The sequence below is a fragment of the Nilaparvata lugens genome, chromosome 1, assembly GCF_014356525.2.
Source record: "Nilaparvata lugens isolate BPH chromosome 1, ASM1435652v1, whole genome shotgun sequence".
Taxonomy (NCBI): domain Eukaryota; kingdom Metazoa; phylum Arthropoda; class Insecta; order Hemiptera; family Delphacidae; genus Nilaparvata; species Nilaparvata lugens.
In genome coordinates, this window is record NC_052504.1 from 63,529,746 (window position 1) to 63,546,674 (window position 16,929).

General features: G+C 34.6%; 1 protein-coding gene across 1 annotated transcript in view; it reads left to right on the top strand.

Annotated features, from left to right (window-relative positions):
- Positions 1-16,929, top strand: part of LOC111053183 — a 341,346-nt gene that overhangs the window by 252,654 nt on the left and 71,763 nt on the right. The window lies entirely within an intron of this gene.

Genomic DNA, 16,929 nt, shown 5'->3' on the forward strand with positions numbered 1-16,929 from the left:
ACTGAGAAATAAAAACTAAGACTCTATTATAAAAGCTGACCTTTTGGAAAGCAATTTTCTGACTATTGCTTTTAGAGTCTGGGACTAGCTAAAATCCTGAGCTCGGAAACCGCCCTAAAAGTTCTAGTTTGAAAAAAAAATTCCAGCTTTGAAAGTTTCAACTTCAAAAGGTTGAATCCAATATGGAATCAGAAATCATCTCCCATTATCACTCCACTCATAGATACGAGAAAAGTAAACTTGTACAGTTAACTTCACTGATTATTTACGTTGTCGGGATTTCAATTTTGTCATGTACAACAATCTAATTCATTATAGAATGAACAATGAATAGCAAACGGGAGCCCAGAATTTTGATAAAGACGAATGTCAAATGAATTCTACTGATGCAGCACTATCATTCGCTGATTGGTTCATGAAACCCCATCTCCGATGCACACATAAACCGTGAACTGGATAATATTGTGATGTTAATTCCAAAATAGTTTGAGTACTGAATTCTTGATGGTTCAAATTGAATTGTTCGAGGAGCGAGCGAATGAAATTGGGTTATATGATGTATTGCTATCACAAAATTGAAAAATGTATCTCATTCCAAATGGATCATACAATTTATCCGATGGTTAAGTAGCTTCAATATAGCACAATTTAGTAGGGTATAATAATTTTAAGAAAAATGATACTGCAATATCAAAATCTAATTGATTTTTCTTGACCTCTGCTGGAGTCAATCTTAATCAGATTGGGTTGAACTTCTAGTTCACAATGAAAATATACTGTATGGATATCAATTTCTTACTCTTGATTGAATATCATCAATTTTATCAATTCTCAATGATAGTGATTCTGAAATAATATAAAATTTAAGTGCTTTAGCATTTAAAATGTGATGAGTAGAATTTTCGAAAAAGTACTTTTGAGTAGGTTACTATTGCACCTGGAAGGAATTGATTTTATTATGACAGCGTGGATTTCATAAAATAAAATCAACCAAAACTGCAAAAGTATCCCTTGTTGAGAGGCATTATTAAAATCGACCTATCAAAAACTTGAAAGTTCTAGTCGGTTTTCACTAGTAACCCTGGGTATAATAGGAACAGCCAAATATTATCCTAGTGACCCCTGGGTTAGGAAACTCGCTCATGAAGTGTTGTATTGTAATCTTTGAAGCCCGCAACTTTTAATTTATACAGAGCTGGTGGAAATATGAAAACATTGAATATTTCTTTTGCAAGATAATTTGACAGTTGGTTTCATTGGGGATCCTATTTTTAATGGAAAAATACTCTGTCGCTTCAATATTTTTGTTCAAGTTCGTTCTTTGAAATGAGAAGGGGGCCATGTGACAAATGATTTCGATACAGAGTTCCAAAAGAAAATGAATGATGAAAACCGCACATTGATAATATACTTAAACCGTTTAGGTTTGTTGATGTGAAATATTAAGATACCCTATTCCCCCCCCCCCCTAGGTTATCTAATAATTGCGAAGTATTGCTACAACGCGGACTAGCTACAGTCGGATTTGGGTCGAGGTCAGTAGCCGTACTGACAGGTGGAGTTACCGGACCTACGCTTCTCCCCCTATCCTGATTCTTTACCCTCTGCTTCTTTCGCAAGATTTTTATCAATGCTAAGATTATTATTCTCTACAACAAACAGATGTCTGTTCAATAATCCGCAATCTGACAATTGCGCTGTACTATCAGCAAGCTGGCCCTGCTAGCTAAATACAGAGTATAAATTTCAGCTATGTGGAAATCAAAGTTTAGAGTATAGGATTTTGGTATGGGATTTCGGAATCGCGAGCCTGTAGCTGCGAAAGGATTTTCAGCAATTCTGAAACTGCTAAACAGGATTCCTCGCTAATCTAGCAACTGCGTGTTGGTTATCAAGGGCAAATCAGTGACAGCCCTTAAGGGTATGGGAATCACTCTCAATCGTCCGAAACGCTTTTAAATTGATAGTCAGTATGTCGACTATTATGAGAGGATAGGGAGGATTTCACAGACACAGTCTGTAGAATATATCGGGAAGACAACAGTCTGTCGTTGTCAGGATAGGAAAGGATTTTTCCAGGATTTTCCACAAGGGAAATATCGAGTCAGAGACTCCTAATTCAGGAAAATATTTCAATGGGCTTTTCCAAGCAATTGACAGTCCAAGGACTACGACAAAATCGATCTCTAATTGCAACTGAGATCATGGGAAAATTCGTGAATTTTCCGCAGGAAAAACCAGCTAATAATATTTGCTATCAAAGGAGACAGGTTTAGAATTTTAGAAAGGATTCGCGGGTCTGAAAACCCTCTAGGACGATCTCGAATTGGAACTGAGATCAGGGAGGATTTTAGAACAGGAAAAGTTAAGAGAAAGTAAGAGGAAGCTTGTCACAGTCTGATGACTTCGACTGGGAAGTTCTCAAGCTGTTCCTGAGAGCTGGAAGGGATTAAGAATAGGGAAAAGTTAAGAGAGAGATAAAGAGAAAGGACGTTGCAGTCTGAATGACTTCGACCAGGACGAACTCAAGCTGCGCCTGAGTTCTCTAGGAAAAGGATTGGAATTTTCCTACTAGGAATTACAGCAAATCTGAAACTGCTATGCGAAATAAATACAGGGGCCACTCTATAGTATGAAAACCAAACAAGGAAAATTGACTCAAAATGATATAGTATATTTCGCACCTAGGGCCGAAAATGAGATATTTCGGCTCGAAATCGGTTTTTAAGTCCGAGGCCGTAGGCCGGGGACTAGAAAAGATGAGAGCCGGAAATACATTTAGCCATGGTGCGAACGCTATTTTTTGCCACACCAAAAAAAAAATTCCCAATATATAAGAAATAAAAAATAAATAAATTCAAACAGCCTATTTTGATAGTTTGAATCTTGGTTATGACAACTTTCACTGTCAATTATTTTAATATTACTAATAATAATTTACAATAGTGACAATATTTTCATACTATTAATATTTCGAATAATTGTTTGAATTTTTATAGCCGCGCTTTGCTCCTGGTGCAATATCTTATGGATACATGGATGAATAGAATTTTCATTACTATTTTGAAATAATGTGATTAAAAAATTAATATAATTGCATATTTCACAGTTTTGTCTCAAAATATATCTAAAAAATTGATTGAAATTAAATTATGGTAACTAATATAAAAGATAGCTAATAAAAGTCGAAATTCATCGACAAAAAAAAATGTCACTGACCGAGGTTCGAACCTAGATTCACTGAACTATGGGGTATTACACCTTTATGCTCTCGGCCATGCATATTTTGATCGTAGAGGCCTGTAAGTCAGGTAACGTATGTAGGCTACTATAATATAGTGTATAGCGGCAAACTTTAAAGCAGGTTTGCGGCATTTTCACAACAAAATATGATCTCTGAAAATAGTTAAATCATAGAGAAAACATTCGAAGATTCAATCTTGAGTGGGCCTAATGTGTTCTCTATGGTTTGATATTGAAGAAAAATTATCTAAAAGTTTAATAATGAATTACGGAAAAATTACTAGAATTTTTCAGTCAAGGCTGAGTTTCACCAGTAGGCTTACCTTAAACTTTAGATCACTGCTGTATTTCCTATTATTATTGTTGATTGTATTGCATAGGAAGTGGAATTCGATAATAAAAAAGAAACAATATTACTCTACCTCACTTTTAAATATTGATACAATTATGTACTTTGATTTCAAATTCGATCTTCACTTTTAAATACTGGCGATACGTACTTTCTGACAAGGGCAATGCAGCCAAATTATATTGTTGAGGCTATGGAGATATCATCGTATTCTATTGTTTGATATCAAAAACACAATAATAAATATTAAATTATGAAACAGTAATTCATAAAATATATTATAGACATGATACCGCGATTCACGATACATAATTATATAGATTATTACAGTCGTTATGAGATTATCTCTATGATTTGTGAGATCGGACACGATCAGCTGTTATTCAAGGTCTTTTACAGCCCTAGGGCCGTAAAGTTTTACCGGGCTGGTCGGAAAACAATCACTTTCGGCCTCCATTTGACGCACGTAAACCAGCTCATACATCCAAGTGTGGCGAAAATAATTTTCCACAAGGTGTAACATATTAAAATCTGATGGGTAAACAGATCCTATTTGGGAGAATTTTATAGGTCTGAAGTGAAATAGCTAGTCTATTATCGCCAAATGCGATAACGATTATTAAAAGGTATTAACAGGTATCATGGTTAAAATTAGAACAGCCGAATAGAAAAAGAGAGTTATTTGCTACTTATATTATATTATATAAAGTATTGGAAAATTTGAGGTTAGGCTTAAAATACCTACTGATCGGCGACCTAATGATCGATCAAGTCGCATAACATAAAATCTAGCCAGACACCTTGGCAAAAAATTTATTGTAAACAATGGTATGCAACTGGAGGACTTGGAAAGCACATGGCTAATATGTTGTAGAGGGAGAAAAGAAACAACTTATAAACTATAAAAATCTATTATATGTAATAAATATACTTAAACCACCAAATAAAAATAAATTAGAATATTAAAGAAGTAGGATGTTCCTAGGCGCATGTATACAGTAGTGAATTTGATGAACCAATCAAATTGTAGTAATTGATGGGTGGCAATAGAGAGCCGATTCAAATGTATTTATAAATATTTCTATAAATGATAAGATTTTATAAATTTTCATTACTCAGTTCATGTATACGGATATGGTCCAAGAAAATATAAGGTATCAGACCTGGGATATTAGTAATGGTGAGTAGATTGGCATGAACCTTTAAATGGCGTAGTAGCGAATTATTTAAATTTATGTAAATTTGTAAGTCGGAAATGAAAATTGTAGAAATAAAAGTAGAACCTGCCCACTTGCCTGCCAGACACCACTATGGAATGACACTAAAATGTAGAGCACAAGAACCTTTATTACATTGTACTTTTTAAAGACTTGAAGTTTAAATTCATTTATTAATTTTTCATAAGACTTTGTGATGCTGCATTAAAGCGGAAGTCATTTAAATATTTATTTAATCCCTTGGAGAAGACGACTTCGGCCACCAAAAATCCAGGACTACCAGGAAATTCGGATCGCAGCTTATAAAAATTCAGCACGTGAGTGGAATATATAAGTTAGGGCGCCCTCAGTGCTTTGAGTGAAATAAATATAAAAGCTAGCTCGTCGGAAAGGTGATAAATATTAAAAATTAATACAAAACTTGCGCAAGTCTGGTATAAGAAATATTTTATAAAATAAGAGTAAGTCAATTTACATATCCAAGGACACAAATTAAAGGAATATTGAATTTTATCTTGTAGTAAAACACTCACTCAATCATGATTCTATTCCATAAGTTTGTAATGACAATGTAGCTCTTGTTCATGGATAATTGGTTTATCTATTTCCTCTTATGCCCTTAGATATATATATATATATATATATATATATATTATATATATATTGTGATGAATCTTTAAATAGATCTCATGGAAGAAGAGGAAAATCGTGATTACCTTTTAAAATGAAAGAATTGCTAAAGGAATAGTTAGCGACCAAGCGATAAACTTACTTATCAGTAACTGTATATTAGATAAGAGTACCGTTCTGTACTGAATATTTTCTAGAAAATATTCAATAAAATTATAATTATTCTGCAAAGAAAGCACGAATTATTTAGGATTGCTCATGATTTCAGGTTACACTTTGTTACTATCGATCAGTGTTTTTTAAACAGTTCGAACGCAGCTGACTGATTCAAAGTATTGTCAAATGTCATGCTGTTTCACGCACGATAAATACCATTTCTAAAAATTATAAAACTATCAATAAGGGACCAAAATTTCGAATAAAAAATAAAAATGTATGTATTATCGTTGAAATTATTTATTATTTAAGAAATTATATTATAATGTCAGGTCTTATTGTAACTAACTAGGTCATAGCATGAAATTATATTATTGGTAAAACTGCAGAAATAATTATAACAGTCTCAGACATAATAAAAATTGTATAAGAAATTAATTTTATTAATGATTATTCAACTGAACCACATGGTATTAAATTCTTTGGCAAGCCTAAGCAATCATAGTGCATAGAAATAGCACCAAAAGGGATCGTTTGAAAGCAACACATGTTAATCTATTATCAGCACAAACCGGCCTTATCATTGCGCTAGCACATGTACATTGTATGAGAGGAACTATGGTCTTAAGATTAAGCAGTTTTAAGATTACATAAATTGAATTATTATTGAATTAAAGGAATTATTCTCTTGCTTGGCCACTGACGTCATGTCTACGTCACAATCGTTCTACCAATGGCAAATTTTCATGCAAATATTACATCGAGATTCTCAAAAAAGGTCTAGCCAAGAAGCTTAGAGAAACGACACCTTCCCTTTGAAATCCTCACCGTTCAGATCTCTTTATAGTTCCCAGACCTATTTGTAAAAATTTCAGTTCGATTTTATATGTTCTATTTGTGAGCCGATATTTTAGGCCAATCTATTTGTTATTTGTAATTTATTTTCATCAATCGATAAATTAAAAGTTTAAAGTAAATTATCCCTTAATTATTCGGGAAGGAGATATTAAATTAAAATTCCCCACGTGCTGAACCGAAGCCTGGATTGCTGCCGATCAACGATTTTTGATCTAAAGAAGAAAACCACGCCACCCTAGGAATTTCACGTGAGTTATAAGTTAAAGGGGCCCCAATCTACGCTTCGAAAATATTCAGTGCAGAAAAATATAAATTTTCTTCGTTAAATTATTGGCCACGCCGACAAGCGCTTTAGCATTTAAGAGCCTAGAATTTATTCAAATTTAATTATACAAACTTGTAGTTGATTAGCTATCCTCCGCTGCCAGAACCACGACCCCGAGCATTTTAAAATATTTTATAATTCATTTTTCACTATTTTTTCAAAACTGTTAAATTATCAATTGTAAAATTCTGTCGAATCACGCATGGTTCATGCAAGCATAGAAAATTTTTAACTCTTTTGTTAATGCTAAATTTATCAACCTGTAAATCAAATTCTGAATCTGCACTGTATGATCATATATTATTATAATATATTTCAGTTTTGTTAATTCGTTTTCTGAGTTCGATTATTTTTAAGCCTGTCAATATTGTGTCTGATACGTTCTATATCATCAAGAACCGATCGAATACGATCATTGGAATAATTGAATTAAGCTGGATATTGGAACAGGTCTAAGTGGATGTAGTGAGTGGGGTCAGATCGAGATATTTATTCTTTGTCCTTACCTGCTCATATATCAGCTTTTATCTGTTACCAACCTCGACTTAGGAGCGAACACACCAATTGTACAGCGGATGCAGCCAGAGATCATATAAATTCCTACAATAGAGCTTAAAACCCGACAAGAGTTCTCGAAGTATATTCTGAACGATGTTGGTCCAAATACCGTATTTTAATCCTTCAGAACTTATTAGAGACGCAGTCCCGTATATTATCTACATCGGGATTTTTGCTCGACCTGTATGATTTTATATGCTCATTCTTCACAGGTAATAATTTTAAGGTATCCGTTCAGTGTTTAGCGATCACTACACTGCTATAAAAATTTCATCACTATACAATCTGTCATTAGAAGAATCAAGGGTGAGCGAGTGTTTAGGCCTCCCGCGATTCCGACAATGTATTGAATCTTGTAGTGAGTCAATCAGTCTGGTGTACACTCAGCGTCCACCCACGCATTGCAAAATTTATAGCCTCTACACCATTGATTCAGCACAAGATTCGCCCTACATATGTGAAGCCGTTAAAAAACGCACCACATGATTTGCCGGCCAACGTGAGGCATTTAAATATCACTACATGATTTGGCAAATCCCTCTACATATGTGAAGCCGTTAAAATACAGCTTACATGATTTGGCGCCCAACGTGGGGCATTGAAGAGGTGGATAATCGACTACGAGGATTATTTAGTTGCTCAGTATACTAAGCGCTGACAACGGGAAAATTTTTTGAAAAATCATGGTTGTGAATTTCTTCAAATTTAATATTAACTGTTCACTGTTATATAAAATAACCAGACGTACCATACCCAATTTTTGAACAGAAAAAGAAATTTATCGATTGATGAATTTTTAGAGAAAAATCGAACTCAGAATTTTATTATTGTTTATTCGAAGTTGGTCATATTATAAATCATAGGTATAAGAATACCATAAGAGAGTCTACTATTTAAGAGTATTAGGTCTATATTGAAACAATTTATTAAAATTTATGGAAAAGAGGATTGAAGTCATTTATATTTTTTAAATTTTTAAAGCATAAGAGGGAAGTAAAATTAAATCACGGATATATTGCGGAATAATTCAAGCAGAGTATCACTGCTTTTATATAAAATTTTGCGAAGAATACTAGCCCTATATAGAATTGCGGCGAGAACTTATAAGAGTAAATATTTATAATAGTAATAGTAATAAATTATAATGATGTACCTTCGTTATCACATAATTATCATTGTGTATCCTTCATGTTAACATCGTTTTATGTCAACGATATTGCTATTTGATTCACTTCATCACTGAACATATTATTGAATCACACTTTTTATTTTGTTCATTGAACGAACTTTCACACTATTTCAATTTCTGATCATTCACTTATAATCGTTTCACATAACCTCACATGTTTGCGGTCGTTTCAACACACTTGCATCGTAATAACATCAAATAAATTATGGAAGAACCACACCGCATCCTGGAACCCACATCGGCGACTTCAAGGACGGAAGATGTCGCGCGGGAGAAACGCCCATGTACCACCATTCCGGAGGTTCAGACGCCCACATCTAACGTCACAGAACCACTGCCGCCGACTGAGGACCGCACACCCACCCTTTCCTGGCAAGAAGTAAGCATCAGACTGAAGCATTCAACGATGCATATGAAGAAAACAGACGATCAAAGGAAGACCCTACGCTCCTTATCACGCTGGGTAGGAACGCCATCCTGAAAGCAATAAAAAATGCATTTGAAGGAAACATACAAGCAAATGAAGAAATAATTGAAGACGTCCGACAGGTGCGGATAGCATGTGAACAAGGTTTGATCTTGAAGAACTGGAACAACAGTTGAAGGAAGCAGCAGAGGGAAGCAGGACGGTAACACAGCAAATTGAGGAGGAATGTCAAACAATTAAATCAATATTGGACCCGTGATCGAGCCCATGCATGCGAAAGCGGACATAATCGAAGGAGAGGACATAAAACAGGCAAGTGAACATGATACATGTATGGAAGACCAACCTACCGAGAGTATTAATACTGAAGTTGCACCGCACGCCGCCGAACGCCGAGAGGGACCGGACGACATCACCAGCCAAGCCAAAGACGTCATCCATGGCATGGAGGGACAGCCCGCACCAACCGCAGAATGCCGAGAAGAGCCGGACGACGTCACCCGCCAAGCTGAGGATGACATCCAATCAGGTAGAGGGACAGTCCGTACCACCGCGCGCCGGACACCAGGAGTCCAAGGATGTTGCCCACCACGTTGAAGAGCAGCCCGGACCGCCGACCGCCCGTATCTCCGAGCCACCGAGGACAACACCTGCAACAGATAAACCCAGCACTCATGAGGATAGTTCGCTAAACAATAGAAGAAAAATAAAAACCCACAACAAATCGAAGTCACAATTGAAAGTAAAAACCTACAAATCAAAACAACACCCAAGAAAATAGCAGCTCCAGAAAAGAAAAAGCATTGATAGAGTTTGTCTACACCGCCGTCATATAAGGCTGAAATCCCACATCAAACATTGTACCAACATGCAAGAAAAAAGAATAGTCTCAGTAAGAATCTATTCACACCGCAGTCATGTCCGTTAAAATCAAACAAACTGTACGCCAGCATGCAGAAAAGAAAAATACTATCAACCAGAATCAACACACATCACTGGCATGTAAGGTTTAAAAAGCAAACTACATGTTACCGGTAAACAAAGAAGGACAACATTGGCTGAAGAGAACTACCTACTTTGTCGGCACATTCGTTTTAAGCAAAGTTTAGTAAAACGGACAGTCATAAATCGGAATTGGACTTGAATGACACCGAATCAAATTTAGTGGGGCTTAAGGAATAAATTTCGAATTAACTGGAAGCTACGTTGTAAATTACACAAATCATCAAACTTCTTCATAGTCCCAGCCTACCCATTGAATCACATCTTTGCAGACTGGCATCTTTTACTGCAGCCTAATCAACATAACCTAAACTTCGCCGCATCTCAGCTAAAAAGAAAACATCAATCCACATCAAATGAAGAAATATCATCAACTTTAAGTCAAGAGAATAAAACTAAAAATAACTTTAAAAATTTACCAACCTAATCAAGCCATCCGCCTCATGTTACAATCATCACAGAAACATCGCCTGGTACAAGCCGCACAACTGAAAAACAGAAACAAAAATTGTATTATCAACAGAAAATATTTATAAATTAGAAATAACATGAAATTAGTAGTGAATAGAGGAAAGAAAAAACAAAGGTTATTGAAAAAAATGTGTAAATCTAACCTTGAAATACAGAATCGATAGAAAAATCTATTCAGAGTCAAAGCCTGTTCGATAATTTTCTTTGTCACACCAACCAATGTGTGCGAAATCATAGAGTCAATGTATAGGAATCAAAGCAATATCGTCATTAATTAATGTAACATATTATTTAATGTGGAATTATAAGTAAAAAAACGCAACCAAAAATATATATTTATGTTAATTTGCACGAAATGTGCATGTTCTATGTCATATAAATGTATTGCTAAAAAGCTAAAAAGAAAATGAAATTCTTACCTTCAAATGTGAAATTTATTACTGTTGCATCAAAAGATCATGAATTGTAATTCAAATTGATAAATATAATCTTGAAAGCATAATATTTGTAACCAGCATTGATAAAAATCAAAAAAACCATTTCAAGTGTAACCCTGTTTGTACACAACGTACTAAGCGCAAATAAGAAATTGCTCGAGTCAAATGGTAGACAATTGTCAAGTCACCGAAGTAAAATCACACTCTCACCCAATTTATGTAAAAGCCAGAACAAAGAGTCGAAACTTGTAATAACCATGAAAAATGATGAAAATCTATATTTGTTGCAAATACTGTTCGAATCTTAAGAGGATAAATGTGAAATTTTGTATATTTGTTATAGTTATGGGTCTGCTCATAAGCCACCCGTGAATGGAAGTTGTGGAGTTGTTTTAATGAAGGATCCAAAGAGACCTCATTAATTATTGTATTTCGATTGTATCCAATGAAAGGAACAATCAATTATTTATTTCTCGTAGCCAAAAGTGCACGATATATTGTTTTTAGTGTTAAGTGTGGAGTTTTCGTAGAAGTAAGGAAATGAAATAGTGTATCATCACAATATCAGATTTTTCAAATAGTCATTGTTTCGACTCGTCTCCAATTACCTATTTAAAATATCCTGGGGGCTTTTGTGTGATGAATCTTTTAAATAGATCTCATGAGAAGAGAGGAAAATCGTGATTACCTTTTAAAATGAAAGAATTTGCTAAAGGAATAGTTAGCGACCGAGCGATAAAACTTACTTATCAGTAACTGTATATTAGATAAGAGTACCGTCTGTACTGAATATTTTCTAGAAAATATTCAATAAAATTATAACTATTCTGCAAATAAAGCACGAATTATTTATGAATTGCTCACTGATTTTGAGGTTACACTTTGTTTACTATCGATCAGATGTTTTTAAAACAGTTCGAACGCAGCTGACTGATTCAAAGTATTGTCAAATGTCATGTGGCTTCACGCAAGATATAATACTATTTCAAAAATTATAAAACTATCAATAAAGGACCAAGAATTTCGAATAAAAAAATAAAATGTATGTATATCGTTGAAATTATTTATTATTTAAGAAATTATATTATATGTCAGGTCTTATTGTAACTAACTAGGTCATAGCATGATTATTATTATTGGTAAAACTGCAGAAATTAATTATAACAGTATCAGACATAATAAAGGTTGTATAAGAATATTAATTATGATGATTAATTCAACTGAACCACATGGTAATTAAATCTCTTGGCAAGCCTAAGCCAATCATAGTGCATAGAAATAACACCAAAAAGGTGATCGTTTGAAAGCAACACATGTTAATCTACTATCAGACAACAAACCTGCCTTATTATGCGCTAGCACATGTACATTGTATGAGAGGAACTATGTCTATAAGATTAAGCAGTTTAAAGAATTACATAAATTGAATTATTATTGTAATTAAAGGTTATATCTTCTTGCTTGCCACTGATGTCATGTCTACGTCACAATCGTTCTACCAATGGCAAATTTTCATGCAAATTATTACATCGAGATTCTCAGAAGAAAGGTCTAGCCAAGAAGCTTAGAGAAAAGACAGCACTTCCCTTTTGAAATCCTCACCGTTCAGATCTCTTTATAGTTACCAAGACCTATTTGTAAGAAATTTTCATTCGATTTTATATGTTCTATTTGTGAGCCGATATTTTAGGCCAATATTTGTTATTTGTAAATTTATTTTCATCAATCGATAAATTAAAAGTTTAAAATAAATTATCCCTTAATTAATTCGGTGAAGGAGATATTTAAATTAAAAAATCCCACACGTGCTGAAACCGAAGCCTGGATTGCTGCCGATCAAACGATTTTTGATCTAAAGAAGAAAACCACGACCACCAAGGAATTTCACGTGAGTTATAAGTTAAAGGGGCCCCAATCTACACTTCGAAAATATTTCAGTGCAGAAAAATATAAAATTTTCTTCGTTAAATTATTGGCCACGCCGACAAGCGCTTTAGCATTTAAGAGCCTAGAATTTATTCAATATTTAATTTATACGAACTTGTAGTTGATTAGCTATCCTCCGCTGCCAGAACCACGACCCCGAGCATTTTAAAAATATTTTAATTCATTTTTTCACTATTTTTTCAAAACTGTTGAATTTTATCAATTGTAAAATTCTGTCGAATCACGCATGGTATCATGCAAGCATAAGAAATTTTAACTCTTTTGTTAATGCTAATTATATCAACCTGTAAATCAAATTCTGAATCTGCACTGTATGATCATATATTTTATTATAATATATTTCAGTTTTGTTAATTCGTTTTCTGAGTTCGATTATTTCTTAAGCCTGTCAATATTGTGTCTGATACGTTCTATATCATCAAGAACCGATCGAATACATCATTGGAATAATTGAATTAAGCTGGATATTGGAACAGGTCTAAGTGGATGTAGTGAGTGGGGTCAGATCGAGATTTTATTCTTTGTCCTTACCTGCTCATATATCAGCTTTTATCTGTTACCAACCTCGACTTAGGAGCGAACACATCAATTGTACAGCGGATGCAGCCAGAGATCATATAAATTCCTACAATAGAGCTTAAAACCCGACAAGACTCTGTTCTCGAAGTATATTCTGAACGATGTTTGGTCCAAATACCGTATTTTAATCCTTCAGAACTTATTAGAGACGCAGTCCGTATTATCTACATCGGGATTTTTGCTCGACCTGTATGATTTTATATGCTCATTCTTCACAGGTATAATTTTAAGGTATCCGTCTTCAGTGTTTAGCGATCACTACACTGCTTATAAAAATTTCATCACTATACAATCTGTCATTAGAAGAATCAAGGGTGAGCGAGTGTTTAGGCCTCCCGCGATTCGACAATTGTATTGAATCTTGTAGTGAGTCAATCAGTCTGGTGTGTCACTCAGCGTCCACACACGCATTGCAAAATTTGTAGCCTCTACCCATTGATTCAGCACAAGATTCGCCCTACATATGTGAAGCCGTTAAAAACGCACCACATGATTTGCCGGCCCAACGTGAGGCATTTAAATATAGCACTACATGATTTGGCAAATCCCTCTACATATGTGAAGCCGTTAAAATACGCTTTACAATATATATATATATATATATATATATATATATTATATATATATATTATATATATTATATATATATATATTATGAGAGATATACTGAAGCTTATAGAAATTGATATATTCATAATCTATATTATCATTTATTATTTTATGATTTTTGGAAAGAAGATATAAAGTGAGATTTTCTAAATCAACAAGCAACCCAAGTCGATACCTAGGCTGCATACAAATAAATGCATATTATCGATGAATTGAAAAAAACACATGTGTAATTGTTGTTTCGTGCTAAAGAGCTGAAAGTAGTGTACCAGTCTGTGATATTTTATTTTGATATAATAAAATATATCAAAATAAAATATCACAAGAATAAATACAAGAATAAATTTTATTCTTGTATTTATTGTGTGTGTTTGTTGCTCTATATATTCCCATATTATCTGACTTTAATATTCATTCGTATAATATATGTATCAAATTTTTTATGGTGTATCTTTATTTTATTCCTCAATACCACGCAGGACAAATCTCATATCTATTTATTAATTATCAGTATTGAATATTAAGAGAATACCATCCGATTTTATCAGTAATAGAATAAGCTGCTTTCCACAGCAATATTGCATTGTTAATTAAATCTCTGAAAATAATAACTTCCAAGATTTCTATAATTGTCCAGAGCAATGGATTGCAAGAGATCCTGAGCGAGTCTATAAGGATTTATCGAAGTTGTGTTCTAAAAAATCACAACCAGATTTGTATATTTTTACACTCATGCTTTACCGATTGCAGCCAAGCCAGGCAAATCGTTATTCATTAAAAAATAACGTCAGAAAGGATAAAAATCAATCGAGAAAACTATTCACCAAAGGAGAGGGATTTCCCCACAAGAATAAAAATTCAATTGAGGAAAATTACTCTTTAAATTGGAGGCCACCTTACTACAGAGAAGGAAAAACACACGGACTACCAGTCCTGACATACAATTACCTGAATCGACGGGATACCGATAAGGAGAATAATGAACTGGTTCTCAATCGCCATATTATAATCAAAAACATCGTGAAGCGACAGAGTTGAGACTTAAATTAAGTACTCACAAATAATCTGCAACAATCCGCGAACGATGTGGAACTCACTGTGATTGAACGAAAAGAGCCTAGTTAAATTTCCCACTTAACTGTTTGTTGCACAAACTAAGATCCTTACAGGTTTTCAAAACCAAGGATAACTCGTTCAACCCCCAGTGATACGAATTTAGGAGAAATAACTAACAAGAGAGAAAATCCCCAAGGAAGATCTATCTTCGAGTTGTCCGGAACTCGTCCTACAATATTCTATTTCAACACACAAAAATAGAATAATTCCCCTAGTAATAAACTAGCACCGGGAACGCTGTAAGGAGAGGAGATTCGCGACCCGTTCACCCGCTCCACTACCGAACAACTGCATCATGAAAAAAATCCACAAGGACAGGAAATCCCCCTGGAAAATCTACCTTCAAACAGTCGGTAATTCGACTCACAATATTCTATTTAATAAAATAGAGAATAGGATATTATCCAGAAAATTTGCCAGATAAAAAGGGGAGTACCACAGGGTACAGTCCTCGGTCCGAAATTGTTCTCATTGTATATACTTACCAAGTAATGTACCTCTTGCCAGTAGCGTTTTATTTGCAGATGATGCGAACTTTCTTATTGTTGAGAATGATCTGCAGCAATTGCTGAGGCAGGGAGAGCGCGTCACAGAAAGCATTGAGAATTGGTGTAAGGCAAATAAACTGAAAGTCAATGTCGGGAAAACCTGTTTTATGGACTTTTCTATTAGTAAGTCCAACCGCCCGGAATTCTCTTATTCACTAAATTTCAAGTTGGATTCAAAACAATCAAATCTACAGGTGCTTGGTGTTTTCTAGTAATCGAGGTTGACTCTGGATTGAGGTGGAATTACCATGTGGACGAGGTCGTGAAGCGACTTAGTAGGGCAGCATTTGCGATATCGAGATTAACGACGAGTCTGAGCAAGAAAGTAGTATTCTAGGCTTATTATGGTTACTTTCAACCGCTACTTACCTACGGCTTGATCTTGTGGGGCTCATCAACTGGATTTGTCAGAGTGTTCAAGGCTCAGAAGCGAGTGGGTGAGGATGATGCTGGGGAAACCTCCATCACCCTTTGCAGGCCACTGTTCCATGACGCCTCCCTGTCTATACATACTCGAGGCTGCTCTACATGGACTCAAACATAGAGCTTCCTGGGCTAGAGGATCAGATATACACGGGTACAACACGAGGTCTAGGAATGCTCTAAGACTAGATGCTCATAGAACGTCTTTTTTCCAAGGTAGTCCTGATCACATGAGCAGGAAAATTTGAACTCTCTCCCACCTGTTATATCTGAGATTGACTCTGAAGTTTTGTAAAAGATTAAGTTGAAGGATGGCTGATCAAAAAATCTTTTACAGTATAATGGAATTTTTGAATTGAGACATTTTTAAAATGATGTGATTCTTGTCATCTTGACAGCGAATTGAATTATTTTTTGTTATTTTAATATCCTAATATTTTTACAATGTAATCTACCAATGTGACTATGTATTTGACTTGTGTCAATATTGTACTATTGTACAATGTATGATATCAATAAAATTAAAATTGAAATTGAAATTCCTCTAGAAAACCACTATTGGGAGCGCCGCTCGGAACGCGGCCGTACACAAACCCAATCACCAAACTACTGAACAATAAATAAAATTTACAAGGACAGAAAATCCCACAGAAAAATCTACCTTCAACGACTCACAATATTCTTTTCAATAAAATAGAGTCAGTCATCGTTTAGACGTCGAAGCGGTAGTATGTCGAGAGCATTGTAGTGTTAATAGAATAGTGTAGTATAGTGGTACCTAGTAGAAATAGTTATATTTCGATAGTTCCGTATCTGCGCCTGTTAGTGGAATTAGGCCTACGCGA